This window comes from Miniopterus schreibersii (assembly GCF_964146895.1).
Source record: "Miniopterus schreibersii genome assembly, chromosome: 6".
In the NCBI taxonomy this organism is placed as follows: Eukaryota; Metazoa; Chordata; class Mammalia; order Chiroptera; family Miniopteridae; genus Miniopterus; species Miniopterus schreibersii.
This window is the reverse complement of record NC_138107.1, coordinates 36050119-36068565: the sequence shown is the minus strand read 5'-3', so window position 1 is coordinate 36068565 and position 18447 is coordinate 36050119.

Sequence of the window (18447 nt, the reverse complement as noted above, 5' to 3'; positions counted from 1 at the left end):
ATTGCCTCTATGATAATATAGCTTAAAATAAGCTTTTAATAAGTGCCTTGGTAGGTCCTTTTTATATGCCAGAAGTAAAACAAAATCTGTTCTTAATAAATAAGAATCTAAGACATTCGTTAATTTTTCTCAGTTTTTTCCCTTGATGCTGGCCTATGACATAACACCGTAGTATAATTCATGAAAGTTCAAGTTCAAGAGTTAAAAAAAAATGAGATCCAAGGGTAAGGATGATCTTACTTGTTTCAAAGAGAAATTCCAATACCTAGAAAAATGAGTAGACTATCTGGAGGCAGTTACTCAACAAATATTATTTGTTACAGCAATACTTGTGATAAGCATTAAACAGCTGAGAGTTAAATGCAAGAGCATGGAATGCAGATAGGATATATTACCTTATGCAGGATACGGCGCCTAACCAGGACACATCCAGTCTCAGAGCTCCCTCAGGAAATAATAATCTCCACCAAAAAACAAATAGATGTGCAAGCTCTATCTCATAAGTTTGTATTTTGAAGTTCTTAATGGACAAATTCTCCTAATGAAGAAATTTCAATATCAATAAACAAATCAAATAAAAATGATCGATAGGCATTCAGTTTAAATCTTCACATTTTAGTAGAAAATACATTATTGCTTACATCTGAGTTACCATCTGGGCTCTCGGATTCCAAAAGAACTGGTTCACTCAATTATTGAGAAACTACTCACTGAAAACAATTTGTCATAAGCACTATGACAAATAACAGAGACATGTCAGGGAACAGGAGAGATTCAGACCTTCATGCAGTTTATCTCGAGTGTAGCTTAGGATCTCTGCCATAAAGCGTGGTCACAGTAATTTTAGCTTAAAAATTTTCAAAACAGAAATAACCAATCACCGAACTTTGTCTCCTTCTTACACACTTATATACACACACACACATACACAGCCATACAAATCTATATATACTTATATAGAGAGTGTCCCAAAAAAATGCATACACGTTGTATGTATGTACATTGGGGTTTCCAGATACATGGGCACACACACACGCATGCTCATCTATCTGTATGATATATGTCATGTGTATTTCTAAGCAATTTAACTTCTTGGAGAAACTTTCAAGATGAACTGTGTGTAAACTATTATCCTAGATAATTAAACATAATGATCTGTGATTTACAGTTATTTGCTATAAACCAATTAAGTGCTGTAGGCCAACTACCAAAAATGATGATTTTCACTTAAAGTAGTTAAATTAAACTATTACAATTGGAAATAACAGGCTATCAGACCAGTTTTCTCTGAGGCTGATAGTTCAGAAAATAAAATATCATTAGCATATATCACAAAGGAGTTCATACAAAAGTGGGATAAAATCACTAAGCCACTGGGTAAAGAATAAATTAGAAGAAAGACACTTCCTGTTTCACTCAGCTAAAGTGAATGTCTTTTATGCTAAGAAAGGATTCCAGGAAATGACTGCTGCTACCTACCTCTCTGCTCCCACCTTCAGCCTGCCTATTTTGACCAGCCCTTTATACCAATGCAGAGCTGGATGTTAGCATACCCTTGGGCCCTGAGGGCACCCAGTGGAGAGATGAGATAAGAGGCTTTCCTCTGGGGATGGGCAAGAGTCTGAGACCTACAACAGACTTCTCAGGACAAGAATCAGAAAGCAGCCCTGGCTGGAGGGCTCAGTGGTTAGAGCATCGGCCTGTGGACTGAAGGGTTGCTAGTTTGATTCGGATCAAGGGCACATACCTGGATTGCAGGTTCCTTCCCCAGCCATGGTTCCCCAGCCCCGGCCGGGCATGTGCGGGAAGCAACCAATAGATGTGTCTCTCTGACATCGATGTTCCTTTCTCTTCTCTCTCTCTCCGTCCCTTCCTCTTCCCCCCCACCCCCAAAAGAAAATCAATGGAAAAAATATCTTCAGGTGAGAATTAACAAAAAAATAAACAAAAAGAATCAGAAAGCAGAAGTTTGGGAAAAAGCTTGTCCCTTCAGGCAACCATGGAGAAAAGGCCTTTATATGCCACACATTAATGTGTCAGGTTTCCCCCCTCTAAAAAAGCCCAGCAGTATGGAAGGGGTGTGCTATTCCCTCCCATTCCTGGGGCTAGAGATAAGAAAAGACTGGCAGCCTGGGGGCTTCTTTTGACAGCTGACCTGGAGACTGGCAACCTGCTGGCCACTGCATTCCCAGCCCACAAGGATTTCCAGCATCCATCACTCACCATCCTGCCACAACTTGGGGCGTTGCATCAACCAGCCCAGAACGAGTCAGTCATGTAAAAACTAGTCAGAGCAATTACAACTTTCCAGGTGAAACAAAGATGATGAGAAAGCTGCTCAAGAAACTCAAATGAAGCACATAAACACAGGCATAAATATTTTCTGGAGCTAAACCAAGCCATAATTTCCCTGTGCAACAACTGGGCACAAGAAGAAAAGGGTGATCATTATAATGGCCAAAAAGAATGGTCCAGAAGACCATAGAATAAATAATTCAAGCACAGGCATGTGGAAGCATGAAAGGACAGATAAAACAATCTGAGGACAGATTTAGTAGACATACCACCTAGCAGTAATTCCCGAAAGAGAAATATTAAACTGACAATAAAAAATACTTTCTCTGAGCTGAAGACAGACCTGAGTCTGCAAACTGAAAGGAATTGCTGAGTATTCGGGCATGATTGGGGAGGAAAAAACACACACACCTGGGTATATCCAGGTAAATTCCTGAACTCCTGAAATGAAACTACAAATTTTCAAGCAGAAAAAGCAAAATGTCTACATGAAAAATGATAGCACAGGAAAAAATTAAGAATAGACTTAATGGAACAAATGTAGTGGAAAAGTAGAGTAGAACATTTATATTAACAAGGATAAATGTCATAAACAGTTAAGTTGATCAAACCAGCAAAAATAAGAAAAAGAGAAGAAAAAGCATTACAAAGAAATAAACATACAGATAGAGAAAACTGAAGTGTATCAATCATTAGATCAAATATAAATGGGCTGATTTTTTTCAATGAGTTGTCAGGTTGGTTGAAATGCAAAACCCAACTGCAAACAACTTACAACAATGCTGTAAAGAAAAGTTAAAAGATACAGGGATAGACAAAAATATAAAGTAAATGCAAATAAAAAGAAAGCAAGAGTGATATTAATATCAGACAAGGTTGATTTGCCATATGGTTTGTATTTGTATTTGGAAACTAATTCTAACAACAAATTGGAGAGTAGATTCTAGAAGGAGCAAGACTAGATAGAAGAAGAAATAATACTAAACCATGACTTCAGTAGGTTAATTTTGGTTCATAGCAAATTAAAATTGAGAACATTTTAAAACCTTGGTACTTTCAAGGAAATAAGCAAAATCAAATCGTCCCTAATTTATTGTGGTTCTTGGCAGCCTTAGCATCACCTCAGAACTTGTTAGAAATACAAATTTTAGGGTCCCACCCTCTACTTACAAAAGCTCTGTCTGGAGGACCCAGAAGTCTGTGTTGAAACAAGGCCTCCAGGTGATTCTGATGTACATTAAGATGATTAGGTTGCTTTCTCTGAAAATTAACTTCCCTCCTTAGTTACATTAATTTATTTCTAATTTATTATTTTCTATTTCCCAGCCTGGCAATGGAAGGTCAGAAGGGTTGCAGTTGAAATGGATACCAACTATTTTCTACAGAAGCAATGCCATAGATTACAAAATGTAGTGACATTTTGTTTCCTTTTGAAAAACAATCCTTGCTAAATCTAGCATGTTGAGAATCCTTGTGTTGTAAACATTCCCAGTAAAAGTTGGCTGAGACTGTAAATGTTTAATTTGTTGAAAAATTTAAAAGCCCCTTAAAATAAAAATAAATCAAAAAGTTCAAGTCACTTAAGAATACCCATAGTTTCATGAAACATTTACAAAATCAATCATGTATTTGGCTAAAAAGATAAAGCTTAACAAATCAAAGTTTCAAAACAGAAAATAAAGAAAGATATATTTTTTCAAATTACCTACCCCAATAAACTTAAACATGAATTATAAAATTTTTCAATTTTGGAAGGTTAATCCACATTAAACATAAAAAGTGATATAATAAACTATAAAGAAAGCAATAACATGGAACAGCATGTTCCAGGGTAAACTTGTCTTAAAGGTCTTTATTATTTAAAAAAAAAAAAAAGAGGAAACAAAAAAACTTAGTACTCATGACCAGAAGTTAGGAAGTGAATAGTAAAAGAAACAAAGAAGGATTATTTAAACTAATAGTTGAATTAATAAACTAGAAAACACAAACAAACCAAACTAAAGCAGAAATGATATATAAATTCAAAAGTTAAAAAAAAATTCAAGAGCAACAGAGCAGATAAACTCTGAATTTGATTAAAAGAAAGAGAGCACATGGCAAACACTCACATGAGAGGGCATTTGGAAAAATATGCAGGATTAAAAATGAGAAGGAGACAAACCACAGATACAGGCATGATTAAAAGAATTATAAAAGATTACTGCTTGCAATTCTACGGCTACAAATTTGAAAACACAGAAGTGAATGATTTTATAACAAAATATAAATTACGTAAATTGACAATCACTGTAGAAGATGTCAGACTGGTGATTAAGAAACTATCGTGAAAAAAGGCACAAAGACCAGATGGGTTTAATATTTAAGTAACAGATGATTCCAATGTTGTTTAAACATTTCAAGGCCATGAGGGGGGAAAAAAAGGAAAAAACCTCCTAATTTATTTTATGAAGCCAGATTAATTTTAATTCTAAAGCCTGATGTGAAAGAAAAAAGAAAATGCTAGACTCATCTCACTTAAAAATGCAGATACAAGGATTTTAACTAAAATATTAGCAAATAAAAGGCAGTTTGCTTCTGTCTTACTTAGGTCAGGTCCCCAGGATAGACTCTGAAGTAGAAATATGCATGCCAATGGTTTTGGGGGGAGAGCTCTCAGGAACAACACCTTTAAGAAAGTGAGAGGCGGGAGATGGGGTAGAGAAAGAAGTTGAACTGCATGCAGTACTGTACAACAGTGGGTTCAGCCTGACACACAGAGCTCCGAACCTGCCCTGGGAGGCAGACTGCTCCCTGAGAGGAACTCAGCTTTGAGAGAACAGCATTTCCAACACTCTAGATAGCTGGGGAAATTGGCTCCTGCTGATGGTGGCATCGGAGCAGCACACCACAGCACCCATGGGCCTCAAGTGACAAACGTTTCAAAGAATACACTACCAACAAGTAGAATGTATTCCTGATTACCAGTGTGGTTTGATATCCAGAAACCTTTCATTATAATCCTTTGCATCAACAAACTTAAACAAATGTATTAAGATCACATTATTAGATGCTGAGGGATATGATAAATGTGTTAGTTCATCAGTCATTTCTGACACATCAATAGTTTTCACATAATGCACATAGGTGAACACATCATGCTCTGATTTATGTGTGTCTTTTTTTCTTTCTTGGCTTCCTCTCTTTCCCTGCATCCACATCAACCTCAGTACAGTAAGCAGAAAAGAAATAACTATAATATACTGGCTCTGAATATATATTTAAATTTGTCTGAGATTTGTTACAGAAACAAGCATCCTGCACCACCAGGTTCCCTTTCACACAGGACTGTGTTGGAGAATTTTTAATTCAATTAAACATGTCTATCTCCTGAGCCATTCTTCAGCTCTCAATTGAACACACCAATATTCCCCAAAGATAATTAACTCTGCAAGGATATAAATAAAAATAAGTAAAAGCTAGGAAAATCATCCAACTCTGGCCATATGCCCAAACAGAGAGCATCATTTCTAGAGCTATAGGTTTCCATTTAGAAATTCCCAACCAATTCACCTTTGTTAACGGCAAACATTCCCTCGAAAAACATTCCCTCCCCCACTAATGATTTTTTAAAATTATAAATATGAAAAACAATGTACAGAGTCTAATTCTATTGCAGATATACAGCACATACCAGAAATTAATCTGGATGCTTACCTTTGCAGATTCCACCTGGGGGCTTTATAGATGGAGAATCCCAATCTTGGAAAACAGCCCTTCGAAGACTGAAAAGCACGTCTGGCTTCAAAGAGTGCTGGCGTCTGGCTCATCGATAGGATTCGCCAACAATTCCGGGAGCTCACCCACTCTTGGGTCATGTTAAAGCCACACTCTCTGGAAGAGACTGAACGTCTGGGGTGGAGCTTAGTACTTGACTCCCAGAAGCCTGTTTTCACGCGTCCCAGCCAGGTGTGGGTCCTTAGGACCACGAGCTGCAGTTAGGGAGCAGAATTGGCTTCGCCAGTTTCCCATCCGCAAGCCACAGCAACCTCAGACCAAAAGAATCTCTAGGGGCGGCTCTTTCCCAGAATAAGGTTCTAGAAATGGCTCAAGTGTTTTATGGTCTGTCCAGAGTAGTTTATTTTGTCCTCCTAGGCAGAGCTTTGTGGAAATCCAAATGATAGCACAAGTTTTCTTGATGTGTATTGAATCAAGGGCCAATTGAGCCTCATGTTCAGTGTTGCAAGCTAAGTCAGCCTGATGCACGGATCTCAAATAGACGTGACAGGCGCAATGTGATCTGAGGACTGTCGATTATCACCCCTTTTCCTCCGGGTGGCTGCTGAATGAGCACCACTAAGACTCTCTCCTATATTTTTCCTTTTCCAATGTTTTTAATTCTAACTAATGCCTCTTCAAATTAGTCCATTTCTTATATAGGTAAAGCTAAATTAATATTTGTTGGGAAGACTTTAGTAAATTATTGATAGATGGACCCTTTACTTAGTTTGATATTACATGAAATAAAACATCTAAAACTGTGTCTAAAATATGTAATATTTGGGGAAAGTTTTAGAAACTTTAAGAATCAGGAAGAAAACCAGGTCTTGTTTTTTTGTTTAGTGTTTGCTTGTTTTTACGTAAGAGAAAGAGCTAGCAAAAGTAGACAGGAATCGTGTATATCAAGCAGTTGTGGTAGTCATCTCTTGGACACAGAAGACTTGGCCGGATGAGCTCTGTAGACCCTCTTTCAGCTCTATATTACATGGCTCATGTGACAAAAGATACTTCTTCATATGTTGTTCTTCTACTGACAGTGAGAACATTTCTAAAGAAATGTAAATAATTTTGAAGTTCCACTGATCTCCAATTCTTTATAAGAAACAGATTTTTTGAACATTGAGATAATTGATTTCATATTTTCCATCCATTTGGTGCTACTTTCCCAAGCCTTTATTTCTTTTCATTTTAATTCTCCACAAATTCTTTGCTGAAAAACTGCAATTACATTTAACTACAGAGAGATGGTTAGATGGTGCATGCATAACTTTTATGTTTTAATTCATTCCTTTGTTAAATCAGAGTAATATATCCCTATTCAACAGATATAATAACCAAGGTCAATTTACTTAAAACAACCTAAGCCCATTATATTGAATACTTCTTGCTGACATTATTCTGATTGGCGATGTGAGGTGTGTGGGTTTTAAGGAAATAAGATAAAGACAAAAGGCAATCATGGTAAGTGGCATTGAATTAAGGGAGAAGAATCTAGATGGAGGGTTAACAATAGTGATCTACAGACTTCTCAAATGCAATTTGGCACTAAAAAGAATAATTACTACGTGTTCTGGCTTCCACCTGCAGTCCTACCCTAGGAGCCATTCTGTGGCTAAACCTGCAAAGCCAGAGTCAACCAGGAAGGAAGATCATTTTATCAGTCCTGATCACTCAGAACACACCAATGATTGAGTTTTATTTATTGCCCAAACTGACTACTTTTCTTTCCACTTGTGAGATGTTTTGCCTACATTCTTTTCATTCAACATGTCCAGGATCATAAACAGGTAAAGGAAAAAGGGGGGAATGGAATATGGTTGATGGGAACCACAGGGTTCCATTAAATACATGTGAGTAAGGGGCATCGTTTTTGTAGATACTGATTGCCCACAAATGCTACAGTTGAGTACCACACAGGGACAAGGCCGTAAATAAGGAGTCCTAAGCCTCAGTAGTGAGAAATACAGCCACTCGAGTCCCTCTATAACATTATGCTGAGGATTGTTCATGAAACTAATATGTTACAGGGCTCTTTCACCATTCTAATTATGATATACATACAAACCTTTGTATAGTTTGCAAGTCATGTCAATTAATTGGTAATACAATAGAAAGCTTCCAATGGAAGAGAGAACAGAAGAGAAAATATGCCCTTTCTGTGTCCCTTTTTTATATTCAGTGTGAAAACTCCACTATTAATGTTATTGGGGAGACGACAAGACCTCAGTTCTTATTTATTTGAAGGAAAGATTTTAATCAAGAGACAAAGTTATAGCAAAGTAAGACTTTAATGGCTGTAGCGAAAATACACTTAGGACAGTGAAACAAGGAAGGGCATAGAAGAAACAACAGGAGAGCCGAGGCTGGGCTTCTCTGGCTCACTGAGATGTCAGAGAAAAGGGGTCTTTGGAGACAGGTTCACGGAGTTAGCCCAGGATGAGCTGCTGCTGTCCATTGCTCCCCTGGTTGCAAGTCTCGTGGGGTCCCTTAGAGTTTAGGAGATGCATGCCTGTGGGAGGAGGCGAGGTGGAAGGGAACGGCATAGGCCTGCTCCCCTGAGGGAGAGCCTGCACTGGGTCCCTTATCCTGAATATTTATCTCACTCTTGCAGGTGGAAATCTTAGGGGAGATCTCAGGGGAGGGTCTCAATAGAATATTCATCAGCTTTCCAGGTGTGTTCTTTCAGGGTTGTGGTGTCCACTGATTGGTCAGTACCAGGGCAGGGGGTCATTAATCAACGTATCGAGTCATGAGGCAGCCATGGTGTCACTTGTCTGGTTTTGCTGCTTTTCTGGGCCTGGAGCTGAAATACTACTGAGGCTTAGGTATTATCTTCAGGGAGGAAAAGTTCAGGGGATCTAAACCACATGACTAGTGATACGCTAGAGGAGTATAGGTTACCCTGGGGACAAGTTTCTTGTTTTCCCAGTTCTGCCCCTTCCTAGGCATCCAGAGCTTTGTGCCCTGGTGAGTTTCTGTCCCTGGCCCATCGTCCTTGTTCTGTTCACGTCAGTCTAACTGCCCATAACATTCAGATGCTGAGATTTTGCTGCTTTCCTTTCACTTTGCTAGATTTCTTGTGCAATGTGTTCACAATGTGGCCTAGAAAGTACGTCCTGTGCTTATACCTGCTTTTCCTTGCCTCCGAAGAGGCAGCATCATGATATAGGGATATATCTGTACTGAACATCAGAAGAGCTAACAGTGCTAGCTCTATTATTTTTTAAGTGTGTAACTTTAAACAAGTTACTTTACCACTCTAAGCTCCACCTATAAAAGGAAGATTTACTGATTCTCTAGCTTTCCAACTGTTTTTAGTACTAGAATCCTTATCTGCAAGTGGAATTTTATTCAAAAACCCCAACATATAAAACATCAGAGTGGAATACCTTAATCTGAAGTGGGGAAACAGCCGGTGGTATGTGGAGCCATTTGATCCCAGGCTCTCCCCTTGCACTTTTGCTGTGTTAATGCCAGTCACCTCACTCAGAAGACTGAGAACTCATGTTAAAAAAACACCACCAACCTAGGTGAGCTTTTCTAGATTTAAATTCTGCAATTCAGTGATAAGTTACTTCACTCTTCTCTACCTGGATGCAGAGAATCTGGTTCAGTTTCAATTAGTGTGTGAAATGTCAGAGAAACAGAAAGTCAAAAAGTAAAAACGTTGCATAACATAAAAAAGAAAAACACTTTTTTTTCCTAACAGCCAGCAGGAAGTAGATAGCAAATCTCTGTAGGAATGTTTGTTAAATTGGTTTGAATCCCACTGTTAGATCTGCAGGCATCGCTTTCCAAGTTTGCATCTGCGAGGCTCTCCCTCAGTGCTGAATGTGAAGATGACTTCTCCCTACAGACTTGGGTTTGCTCCAGTTCCCAACCCCTCCTCAATGGAAGAGGGACCCCTACCAAGAAACCTAGCCTCAGCCCCACCTGCCATTCTATCTTGCAGCATCAGGAACTGTCATCCAGAATTGAGTGGCATAATTAACAGTGCCCCTGTGTCTCCAAAAGGCCTCTCTATGGCCAGCTGAATAAAGGGCCAGGAACAGTATAAACAAGCTCTGGTGCAAAAAAAATAATTTTAAAAATAATAATCTCATTTCTTGACCGTTAACTATATGCCAGGCATTATACTAAAAGCCTTATTACTATGCATACCCTAGCAACAATCCTGCAAGGCAGGTTTTATTATCCCCTACCCCTACTCACAGATGAAAAAACTGAGACTCAGAGTTTTTTTAGACACAAAGACAATATCTAGCACACCCCACAACGAGCCCTAAACAATTGCAGTCTCCTTTCCCCACACCCATTGGAACTATTCTTGGAATGCCAACCTGCTTGGCTAAGACCCAGGTCCTGACAGATCTTTGCAACAAGGTCTCTTCCTTAGTGCAGCTGACAAATTGGCCACAGGGAGTCCATCAACCAAATATAGGCCATTTACTCATAAAATCATCTAATGTTTAAAATACGGCTACATGTTTAGAAAATATTTTAGATCACTGACTCTAGTGGAAAGTAATTTACATTATGGAAGCAATCATTTAATCACTGCAATTAGCCAAATTATTACCTATTCAGCTAATTGTCTTTTAATGATGTAATTTAAAAATTTAAACATTATATTATGGTAGCCAATGACAAATTCTTATTTCATAATTTCCCAATGAAAAGTGTAATTTACTATACTGTACAATGTAATTTCCACAGAAATTAAGTTGCATTTTATTCTTAATTACAGGCTAAATCTTCCCCTAACTATCATGACCTGTACATAACCAATGAGAGAACTTGGCCTTTCAGGAAAATGTAGTGATAGAGGCTAAAACAAAGGCAGTCAGTTAAGTTTTTTTCAGACATGTTAACAAAGTGCTGACTTTCCGTACAAAAACAAGATACCATCAAACCTAGCAGTGCTTCTCAACTAGCTGTACATTAGAATTCTCTGTGGAGCTTAAAACAAAACAAAACAAAACCTCATGCCCAGGGGTCACCTTTAGGGATTATGATTTAATTGGTCTGAGGTGTGCCCATCATGCTTTAAAAATCTCCCCAGGAGATCCTAGTGTGCAGCCAGGGTTGAATACCACAGAGAAGGTAATTTTAGCCTGTGCTGCCTTTAGTCAAAGTTTTGTTTTGTTTTGTTTTGTTTTGAGGGGAGTTGCTGGTAGACAGATTCAAGAAGCATTATCCTGGGCATCTGGGAGCATTAAGGCAGGGTTACAAGAATGGACACAAAAGACCCAGACAACCAACCTCATTTGAGCAGATTATTTATCTGCCATGGGACCATGCATCTTAGATCTGAAAGCAAAAGTTAAATGAGTTAAGGAGCTCTTTATGAAATGTTGAGCCAAAGTAAATCTCTGAGTAGATGCAATAGCCACAGTTAAGACAGCAATTCCACTGGACTTATTTAAATGTACAAATGCACACATGACACTTATCACACCCTAAGTAAAATGCTTCCATTATCACAAAGTTGAATGACAAGTAGTTTCTCCCTCGGGGGATCACAGTCCGGTGATTTTCTGTACTTTCTGGCATTGCCTGGAGAAAGAATGAAGAGGCCTTACCACACAGCTTCAGTCCTGAGATCGAGCAAGCAAGTGTGGCTAGGAGGCTGTGTGCAGCCACCGAAGATGTTTCTATGAGGGAAGCTCAAGGATCCTGGCATTATATATGCTAAACAGTTAACTTAACCAACCTAGATAGTCCAAAAAGTTCATGAAGCCTGAGCACAGAGCTCAAAAGGAGATATACACGAGTTTGTTCTTTTTAAAACAACTTTATTGAGGCATAACTGACACACAGTCAACTTTGTATATTTGAAGTATACAATTTTATGTTTGATATTTCTGTAAAATCAACAACACATTCAGAATAATGAACATATCCATCACTCTCTAAAGTTTCCTCCATGAAAAACACACAAAGACATGGAGGATAAATAACATGTTACTAAACAATGAATGGGTTAACGATGAGATCAAGGAAGAAATAAAAAGATACCTTGAAACAAATGAAAATGAGAACATGACAACCCAAAATCTATAGGACACTGTGAAAGCAGTCCTAAGAGGGAAATTCATAGCATTACATGCCTATCTCAAGAAACAAGAAAAATCTCAAATAAACAACCTAACTTTACACTCAAAGGAACTGGAGAAAGAACAACAAACAAAGCCCAAAGTGAGTAAAGGAAGGAAATAATAAAGATCAGAGCAGAAATAAACAAAATAGAATCTAAAAAACAATACAAAAGATCAATGAAACCAAGATCTGGTTTTTGAAGAGATAAATAAGATTGACAAACCATTAACCAGACTCATCAAGAAAAAAAGAGAGAAGACGCAAAAACAATCAGAAATGAAGGAGAAGTAACAATTGACACCAAAGAAATACAAAGGATTGTAAGGACATACTATGAACAACAAACTGGACAATCTGGAAGACATGGATAAATTTCTAGAAACATACAATCTTTCAAAACCAAATCAGGAAGAATCAGAAAATCTAAATAGACAGATTATAACTAATAAAATTGAAGCAAAAATCAAAAAACATCCAACAAACAAAAGTCCTAGACTGAATGGCTTCCCAGGTGAATTTGACCAAACATTCAAAGAAGAACTAACACCTATCCTTCTCAAACTATTCCAAAAAATTCAAGAGGAGGGGAGACTCCCAAGCTGATCTTATCAGGTCAGCATTATCCTAATTCCAAAACCAGATAAACACATGACAAAGGAAGAAAATTATATGCCAATATTTCTGATGAGCATAGATGCTAAACTCCTCAACAAAATATTAGCAAATCAAATCCAACAATACATTAGAAAGATCATACACCATGATCAAGTGGGATTGATTCTGAGGATGCAAGGTTGGTACAATATCTGCAAATCAATAAATGTGATACACCACATAAACAAAATAAGGGATAAAAATCACATGATCATATCAAGAGGTGCAGAAAAGTATTTGATAAAATCGAGCACCTATTTATGATAAAATCTCTCAGCAAAGTGGAAAGAGAGGGAACATACATCAGCACAACAAAGGCCATATGTGACAAACTCACAGCAAAGATCATACTAAATGGGCAGGAACTACAAACGTTTCCCTTAAGATTGGGAACAAGACAGGGATGTCCATTTTCACCACTCTTAATCAACATTGCACTGGAAGTCCTAAAACCTGATCCATTGGCCTATGGCAGGGATAGCCAACTCAAGCATCTATAGGAGCTTTTCTGAAAATGTAAATAAGTGACCTGAGGGCTGCAGAGTACAGGCCTGCTCCTAGAGGGGGCAGCAGCTACTCAGCTCCAAATAATTACAGTAAGTCCTCACTTAATCTTATCAATAGGTTCTCAGAAACTGCGACTCTAAGCAAAATGATGTAACAATTGGTTTTGATAACAAAACCAATTTTGCCACATTATTTAAAATGCCAATCACTCCAGAAGACGTCACACTGGTGATTAAGAACCTATCAAGGAACAAGGCACAAAGACCAGATGGGGTTTAATCTTTAAGTAACAGATGATTCCAATATTGTTTATGTATTTCTAGGCATTGGCAAAAAGGGGAAAAAAATCTTCTAATTCATTTTATGAAGACAGATTAATATTAATTCCAAAGCCTGATGATATTTAAAGAATGCTAGACCCATCTCACTTTAAAATGCAGGTACAAAAATGTCAACTAAATACATTAGCAAATACAATACAGCTTGCTTCTGTTTTAGGTAGGTCAGGTTCCCAGGACAGACTCTGAAGTAGCAATTGCATGCCAAGGTTTTTTAGGGAGTGCACTTAGGAACACCATCTTTAAGAAAGCGAGAGGCAGGGGTTGGGATCGAGGAAGAAGTTGAACTGCAAATCAGTTACGACAATAACTGATGACCAATTCAGAACTTAATTGAGCATCTCTCCCATGGCCAAACCAGATTCTCCTTCTGATTTCTTCCCTATCAGCTACTGATAATTTCATTTATCTATCTAGGTACCATACAAAAAATACTATGAGTTTTTCTTGATTTATCACACTCTTGCATCTCTAAATCAAATGTCACTAATTTATGTATTTTATATCCTATATTTCTCTAATCTACTACTTTCAACCCATAACATCACCACCCTGTCCATGCACTAACCTCTTCTTGATTGGATTCTACCAATAATCCTCAAGTCAGGTTCCTAGGTTTCTGTTTGACTCACCCCATTGCCAAAGGGACTCATCTAATTTGCAAATCTGAGTTTTACTCTAGCAAAGAAAATGCTTTAATAGTTTTTCTTTGCTTCTATAATAAATAGAGTCCAAACTCATCAACTTGGCAAAAAAATTCCTTCTCCCAACCTGGCCTCAACCTGCACTTCCTGCCATTTCCCACCTTTCCCTTATAACAGTATCACACCAATTTTTATTCTCCCACTAAACCTGCTACCTTGGGTGCTGCACCACTGCTGCAGCAGATGAATACCTTGCTTCATCAGGGAGCTAATTCCCACTCACTCTTCAGTACTCAACCTGTACCTTGTCTTCTAGTTGGTAAACTGCCCCCTCAAAGCTCTCTCACTGTTCTGGACATGCTCCTCTCACAGGAAATATTACTTTGGGGGGAATTATCCCCTACTGTATGTGTCTCATTTACCAGACAATTATTCATCTTTTCATTCCCAGTGCTTGACATACTCAAGAAATAGTGGTTGAATTTTTAGTGAAGATCAGGTGCTAAATGACAAAAAACATTTCCCCGATCTATATATCTAGTAAGCCTGACACCCCAAAATGTAAATATGTATATATGTGTGTGTGTGTGTGTGTATCTGTGTGTGCATATATGTGTGTGTGTGTATGTTGATTGGACATCACCATTTTTAGCAAACTCAAGTGCTAGTGCCCAGTGCCTCTTTACCCAGAGCAGGGATCAGCAAGTTTTTTCTATAAAGTTTCACATAGTAAATATAGTAAATTTTACACATAGTAAAAATAGGCTTTTGTGGGCCACATGTTCTCTGTTGCAACTTCTCAAAAATGCTGTTGTACCACAAAAGCAGTCACAAACAAATGAGCATGTCTTTGTTGCAATAAAACTTTATTTATAAAAATAAACAATGACCCAGATAGTGCCTGTGAGCCACAGTTTGCCCACTCTTGACCTAGAGGCTTCTAAACCAACTTTAAAAAACTCCAACCTCTTTCTCCCACAGGAGGCCACATCTCTAGCGATCCCCAAGAAGTTCCAGCACAGTTTGCAAGCACTGAATACCAACATCAATGGGTTGCAGAAAATAGCGTTTGTCATCACTGCCATTAAGAGTATGGAGCAGAGATATGCTTACAGAGTGTTGAGAAAAACACTGACTCACAAAGAGCGGTCACTGAGGATGAAGTAGAGCTTGTGGTCACAATCATGCAGAATCTAAGGCAATATGAAATCAAAGAAGGGTTCTGAAACAGACAGAATGACATGGAACATGGAAATTATATCCAGGTCTGGCCACTGGTCTTGACAACTATGAAGACCTGGAGCAATTGAAGAAGATTCAGGTGCCACTTCTGGGCCTTCACCCCCACAGCCAGCATACCAAGACCACTGTGGCAGTGGCCACACTGCGGGTGTATCCAAGAAGAAATAGTTCTATAGGCCTTGTCTATTAATAAATAGTTATACACCTAAAAAAATTCAACATCAAGTCACTGGTATTCATGATGCAAAAGTTTCCTTCTCCCACTTTTTGAAAATAAGGATGGTACTTACCCATCTCCTGGAAGCTGGAACTTCTACCATTCTTAAAAGTTCTGCTTTCTTGCAAATTAGATCAGCAATGTAATTTACACATTTTTCACAGAATATCGAGATGCAATTTACTAGAATTGGGGGACTATTTAAAGTAACTAGGTTCTCCACCATGGGCTTCTCTTTCTCCTGTTAAGGTGTTTTTCTCTTCTGCTCTCCACTTCTTACTCTTTTCAATGAGAAGATAAAAGTAAAACTGAGCTACAATAGCATGGTTTTTCCTAAGTAATCTCTCAACAGTAGGTCACTGTAGACTTGACTCCACCCAATGGGACTTCTGCCTCTTTGTTCCTCTTTTTTAATCAAACTTTTAAAGCTTTGTTTCTTGTTCCCTACATTTTTGCAAACCTCAGTTCATTTTGATATCTAGGCTTCTGCTACCCCAATGGACTTACCCTTGGTCATGTGCCCTCTCTTCATATAACATTCTGAATCATGGAAGAGGAGGGGTCCCTTCACTGCAGTGGGACAGAAGACTGTGCAGAATTAGGACCTGGAAATAGAATTTTCAGGTGTAGGGAAAAGTATCCAGCTGTGTCGGAATGGGGGCAGGGTAGCTACCAGTTTTTGGTGTCTATTAGAATGCAGAGCTCCATGAAGGCAGGGTTAGTTTCTGTTTTGTTTTGTTTGTTCACTGTTATATTTCCAGGTCCCTGAATAATGTCTGATACTAAATAAATATATGTTGTATGAATTAAAAATGGTTATCAATAGACAAAGCAAAGATAAGATAAGCGAAGCATCAAGAGTATTCAAGACCATGTAACCAGGGATCCTACCAGGTAACCAGGGATCCTACCAGAGTCTGCTTACAGAATCCAGGACAGGCGACTTAAGCAGACAGAACCAGGCAAGTCTGCTGGCAGGTAGCAGGGCTTTCGCACTGCCAGGGCAGTAGGGACAGAAATGCAATGCCAATTCCGGTTTTTAAATGGGGGCCATATCACTGGGGGTAGAACCAAAGGTGTCTTAAGGCTGATTTCCAGATAGACAAAAGATCCTTAAATTCCCCCCATCTAACCCAGCTTCTGATTATAACCTAAAATTTTGAAATAGAATTTCCTAAATATCTACGTGTCAAATTTTTCTTTAGAATCAAAAGCAGTAGTAAAGGCTCTTTGAGAACTTTTCCTATAATCCAATCCCCCTTTGGGCCTGAGCAGAACACTAATACAGTAGAGTGCCAAGCTGAATTCAAAGACGTAGCTAGCAGCTACAGTACCTAGCATCCCTGTAGAGTGACCCATGGCAAGTGGGATTTCAGAAACCTGGGGATCAGGCAAGACAGGACCCGATGATTCCTTATAATGAAATTCTAACTTATCTATATTTCTTAAATTTCACATTTGCTAAGTAAATTTCTTTTAAGTGAGGGTATGTAAAGTATAAACATAAAGAACAAAGAAGGAAAGAGTTTTAACAGGCAAAATAACTAGTCGGGTGTCACATTCTCTTGCAATTGGCCAGGACCATTTCTTGCTCGAAGGTTGTATCTCTAGTTCCTCACTCAGTGCCCACTAGCAACCAATAAAAATTTGTTGGATGGGTGAATAAACAAATGAGTGAAATAACCAACCAATTAAAATAATTTCACATTGTTTTGCTTATTTCAATTTGTGTCAGGTTTGTTTTAGTGTAACTCAAGGTCTTCATTGAGAGGTGCCTCAGTGCTCGTTTGCGTCAAGGTCATAGTCAGTGGTGGGTCCCTGCGCTCCCTACAGCACAGCAGGATGCTGCTAAAAAAGCAGGTACAAGAGTAATGTTCCCTCAACTTACCAGTCATTTTTCTCTATTATATTTTTTAAAAGGATTTGAGCAAGATTCTTGAAAAGGCTCTTTAAAAAATAACATGTCATGTGCCAAGCATGTAATAGCTGAGGTATTTTCATTGTAGAAAAATAATGAAAAAACAAAATGACAAAATTCTACTATAAATTATATACTTTTTAAAATCTATATGTAACTTTTTAATCATAACACATGTACACATTTGTTTAAAAAAAAGTAATTATACATATGTGAGAGGCATACTTATGTCATAGTCTTCAAGATTGAACACCAGTTTATCCATTTGCTAGCTTTATGATCTTAAGCAACTTAACCTCCTTAAGGCTCTTTCCTCACCTGTGAAAATGGGGGTGATCACTATACCTACCTCACAGCATTTCTGTGAGGATTAAATGAGATGATGTATGCAATGGGCTTGGCACAGTGTAGTATATGTAGCACAGTAACTATTAATACTTTTATTTGAATTACAGACATACTTGTAGATATTGGGTCACATGCTATTGATGTAATTCAATGGTTTCTGAGGCATCTTAAGTCCACAGATTAGAAAACATTGTGACAAAGCAGGAACTGTGACATGAGGTACCTTAGAAAGAATAACAGAGCTGCAACTTGGAACTTGGAAGACAGTCAGAGCAGACTCCTCTCAGGAGCTGTGCTGGCAAATGGAGAGCTTCTGGATGATCCTGTCACTAAGGACAGAGTCGACACCCCTAACTGGATTCGTTCCTGAGAGCTGGGCACCACTGCTGACAAGAGTGCTGTCAAGATGTTCAGTAGTGGCCTGCCCCA